A 5,823-nucleotide genomic window follows, 5' to 3' on the forward strand; every position below is an offset into this window, starting at 1 on the left:
TATGTCTGGAATTTCAGACTTATGTACAAGAAACCGATATGCACTACTATTATGTGCATAACCAATGAATATACAATCCACGGATTTCGGGCCTATCCTAACCTGTTTGGGTGTAGGAATTGCCACTTTTGCAAGACACCCCCACATTCGTAAGAATTTATACGAAGGCTTAACACCTTTCCATAACTCATATGACGTCTTGTCCACCTTCTTCCGGGATACTTTATTCAGAATGTAATTTGCAAAGAGAATTGCTTCCCCCCACATGTTCTGTGGCAATCCAGAACTTATCAACATTGCATTCATCATTTCCTTTAGCGTCCTATTCTTCCGCTCAACAACCCCATTTGATTGAGGAGAATAAGGCGCCGTGGTTTGGTGGATAATCCCAGATTGAGCACAAATCTTAATAAACGGTGATTCATACTCACCACCACGATCACTTCTTAAAGCCTTAATCTTGCGGCCTAATTGATTCTCAACTTCATTCTTATAAAGAATAAACTTGTCAATAGCTTCATCTTTGCTTTTGAGCAAATAGACATAACAATACTTAGTGCAATCATCAACCAAAGTGATGAAGTATTTATTGTCACCGCGTGATTGTATAAACTTTAAGTCACACACATCACTATGCACTAAGTCCAATGGCTCTGAACTTCTTTCAATAGAATGAAACGAAGATCTTGTCAACTTCGCTTCAACACAAGTCTCACACTTGTGTTTTGGATTAATCTTAAAAAATGGTATGTGATCTAACTTGATTAATCTACGTAAAGATTCAAAGTTCACATGTCCTAGTCTACCATGCCACAAATTGGAAGACTCAAGCATGTAAGCAGAAGAAGATGCATCTTTATTCATCTTTGGGATAACAGTTATTACATTGAGTTTGAACATACCTCCCAACATATAACCCTTACCCACATACACTCTGCTCTTGGTCAAAACGACCTTGTCGGACTCAAAAACAATGTGAAAACCATGTTTGCTGAGACAAGACCCTGAGACAAGATTCTTACGAATGTTCGGAACATACAGGACTTCGTTCAAGGTTAACTCCTTTCTTGACGTCAACTTCAGGACCACCTTTCCTTTCCCCTCAACAATCGAGGTAGCAGAGTTTCCCATAAACAACTTCTCACCGTTTCTAATCGGCTCGAAAGTTGTAAACAGCTTCTTCTCGGAGCAGATGTGACGTGTAGCCCCAGTATCAATCCACCATTCTCTTGGGTTTGAACCCACCAGGTTCACCTTAGAGGCAACGGCAGACAAGTGCATATCATCCTCCTCATGGGAGTACTCTTGTAAATCTGCCATATGAGCACGAGGTTTAGTCTTGTATGGCTTCTTCTGCTTGCGACAGTCACTAGCCCGATGTCCCTCGCTACCACAGTTATAACACTTCCCAAAGAACCGATAACTTGGTTCCAGTGGCTTGTAAGCCGGCTTCTTTGCAATACCACCTCTAGGCCCCAACTTAGAGCCCTTGTTCACAGGGGGCTTCTTTCTTATCTCAGAAGATTTGCCATGCTCAATGACATTGGCTTTTACTGAGGAGGTACTCCCTCCTTTCTTTCTATTATCCTCCTCAATCTGGAGTCGGACAGCCAGCTCTTCAACTGACATTTCCTTGCGCTTGTGCTTCAAATAGTTCTTGAAATCCTTCCAACCATTGGGAAGTTTCTCAATGATCACAGCAACTTGGAATGACTCGTTCAAAGGCATCCCCTCAACATGAATTTCATGCAAGATCACTTGAAACTCCTGGACTTGGCTCATCACAGTTTTGGAATCTATCATTTTAAAATCAAGGAACTGGCCAACCACAAATTTCTTTGCCCCGGCATCCTCAGTCTTGTACTTTTTGTCCAAAGATTCCCATAACTCTTTTGCTGAGCTCTTGGAACAAAACACACTATAGAGTGAGTTTGCCAAGCTGTTAAACACATAGTTCCGGCAAAGATAGTCTATCTGCTTCCATGTGTCAAGCGCCATGACTTTTTTGCCTGTCAGGCTCATTCTCTGCCACGGCTGGAGGATCCTCGCTCGGAACTTTTGCAAGGTTTAGCGTGGTCAAGTAAAACAGCATCTTCTGCTGCCATCTCTTAAAGTTTTTCCCAGTAAACTTTTCTTGGCGCTCATGGTGACTAAGAGGTCCTCCCGGAACAGCCGAAGTAACGCCAGAGTTGACCACAGAGGTCACAACAGTAGGGGTTGGCAACCCAGTTGCCCCGAGGTTCAGATCCCCACCAACATTAGCAGTAGCAGCAGCATCAGTGATAGTTGCCATTTCTGAAAATTACACCAGAATATCACTTCTGTGTTCCAGAAATTAAACTTAACCCTTAGAAAATCCCTTAGATGAAAAGTTAATTCAAAATTAGTCTCACCACAAAAATCTAGAATCGAACATGGTCAAGAAAGTTCCCAGGAAGACTGGATGGGTCACACTGGTCCCACTTAAAACTCAGTTAACCTTTTGACAAAACTTTTAAGAGCATGTTGACTCCTGGTCCGTGATAAACAATTTTAAGAATTAAATTTTCTTAGGGATGAACTAGGTTAAAACAAACCAAGGTCCAAAACTTTTACAAGCAATGTAAAATAATTGCTACAACAATATAAGCAAAAACTTGCTACTACAAATTGGTAAACAAACCAACTACATCTCAAGCAAACATGCTTCAAACATTTAAATAAAATAGCCAATCCATAAGGATTCTATTTAGTCCAAAAGCCTTTCCACGCTTAGGTATGCCTACAAAGAGAGTTAGTAGCAAACAACAACATAATATAAAGTAACTAATCTAAAACAATTGTACATACAATCAAATATTATTAACCTTCTAGCAAATCATAGAATAGCAAAATAACTAAGGAATTAAAATACTAAACAAGTTACAAAACCTTATAACTTCTACATTAAATTAAAAATTAATTGCCATAAATTATATAATAATTTAATTCACAATAACCATGCAAATAAATATAGGCAAGTTACACAAATTTTATAACTCCAAAGAACTACATTTAATTCAAACTTTAATTCATCCAATTAAATCACACTATTCATGGAAATAAAACCACACATTACAAATCTTAAAAATTATACAAGAATTATTAAATAATAAACATGGAAATAACTTATGTGTATAACTCTAGAAAACTAGAAGCAATTTCACATGCAAATTAGATAGTAAAATTAGAAGCATGCAAAACCAAAATATACATATGCAACATTAGTCAAATAGGATGAAACCAAATAAGTAGCATGCAGTTTATGTAAATAATTTGAATTGTTTGTATGTAATAAACTAATAACCAAGCACTTCAAGTATATAACCATTTAACAATTAACATGCAAAAAATTCTAAAGATTAAATCATGTAATCTAGTCTAGAAAATAATAAGCATGTAACAAATTAAAACCTAAAATAGAATTAGCATGTCAAAATTGCAAAATCCATAAATTATATTTTATAACCTTAAAATTCATGCAACTCATAGAAGGGGAATGATGAACCATACGCATAAAATAAGATCAGATTAATACAATTAAGTATACAAATTATGATAGAGCATTCTAATTAAACTAAGCAATTAGAGAATCACATTGCATAATTTGGTGCCGTTTGGTAACACTTACGTTTTCAGTTTTCTGTTTATATTTACAAAAATTTTAAAAACTCAAATAAAAACTTGTTGGGTAAATTTTTAATTTATAAATCAGTGGTCTCAGTTTATAAATTTGGCCAAAAAATGTAAACTCAAAAAATATGCTTCCGTTTTGAGTTTTAATTTTTTTTTTTACCACCCAACACTAGCCACCACCCGCCATCATTTTCCACTACCGTCTTCTGCCACCACCACCCATCATCCGCCACCACCACCCACCACCCACCCCCCACCACCACCTGCCACCACCACTCACTACCCACCTGCCACCACCACCTACCACCCGCCACCACCACTCATTTACCACCCACCAGCCACCTCTAGCCCCACCCACCAGCCACCAGCCAACCCCACTCGCCAGCCACCTGCCACCCACTTGCCACCACCACCCACCCCTCGCCGCCACCACTACCACCACCACCACCCACCACCCACATGTCATCCACCCGACACCACCCACCACCCGCTACCACCACTCGCCACCTACCCACCACCACCACTCGCCACCCACCACCACCAACCACTAGCCACCACCCACCCACCACCCATCACCCACCACCACCATTACCCACTCACTACTACCCACTACCCGCCACCGTCACCCACCCACCCACCACCACCACCACCCACCACCTATCCGCCACCACCCACCACCACTCGCCATCCGCCACCCACCTACCACCACCACCCGTCACCGTCACCCACCCACCCACCATCACCACCTGCCACCACCACTCGCCATCCGCCACCCACCTGCCGCCACTACCCACTCGCTGCCATCCACCACCTACTCGCCACCACCCACCTCCACCCGCCATCTGCCACCCACCTGCCACCACCACCTGCTACCACCACCACCACCACCTACCACCGTCAGTCACCCACCCACCACCGTTAGCCGCCACCTACCCGCCACCACCCGCCATCCGCTACCCACCCACCACCACCCCCCATCCGCTACCCACCCACCACCACCCGCCATCTGCTACCCACCCACCACCACCCACCACCCGCCACCACCACTACCACCACCCGCCACCCGCCACCGTCACCCACCCACCCACCCACCCACCACCACCACCACCACCACCACCACCCACCCACCCACTACCTACCGTCACCACTTTCTACCACCGTCTTCCGCCGCCACTTGCCACCACTTGTCATTTCTCACTATTTTTTATATTTTTAAAATTTTTTAAATATTTTGTCAATTACCAAACGCGTTTGTAGTTTATGTTTTTCTAAAAATAAACAAAAAATAAACAAAAACCAGTTTATAAAATTTTTATAAATATAAACTGCGAACGTAAACGTTACCAAACAGACCCTTTACAATCATTGAAATAGGGAGCAATTCCGCAACAGTTCCTAGTAACATTATACAAGTGTCTATATAAATCTATTCGATTAATTTCATAGAAAAAAATATATATAGAAATCTGTTTTAAGCTTGTTGTTCAAATTGTGAAATTAATTAAATAGATTTATAAAGAAATCAAAATTATATACCAAAAACATATACTGATAATTACAACTAAATTTCAACAGAAATACACAAAACAATAAAATGATAAAGAAACCAAACCGAAGCCTGCACGGTAGCAGTTTCCTTAAAATAGATTTCGCCCCTCACGGGTGGAGTGCTTGAGGAATCCCGGCGTCTGTCTCCCAGGATACGATGATCAAAAACCAGCTACAACAAAAGCACTCTCTGTCTAGCTTAGGGAACAAAAATAGTGGCAGCACTCTCTCACAGTAGGAATTTTCTGGCAAACTGACTAAAGAATGGAAGAAACAATTTCTGTGTTGGAGATTTGACAGGAGGGTTTCAATTTATACATGTATAGGGGAGAGAGGAGAAGCCTCCAGCCTTTATGGCTGGTCATTAATGCACCATTAACCTCTGCAATAAAGGCAGGAGTTACAAACCCCATTAATGCACTATTAAACTCTGCAATAAAGGCAGGAGTTACAAACTCCATTAATGCACTATTAAACTTTGCAATAAAGACAGAAGTTACAAACCCCATTAAGCTAACTTCATGGGGCAATTTCTCATTCAATTTTCAATGGTTTTGGCTATACTATTTGTGGTGTAAAGATCTCATTGCAAAGTATATAGACCCACTTGGACCCAACACA

Source organism: Camellia sinensis, unplaced genomic scaffold (genome assembly GCF_055761805.1).
Source record: "Camellia sinensis isolate YWXY unplaced genomic scaffold, ASM5576180v1 Unanchor10, whole genome shotgun sequence".
NCBI classification, from domain to species: Eukaryota; Viridiplantae; Streptophyta; class Magnoliopsida; order Ericales; family Theaceae; genus Camellia; species Camellia sinensis.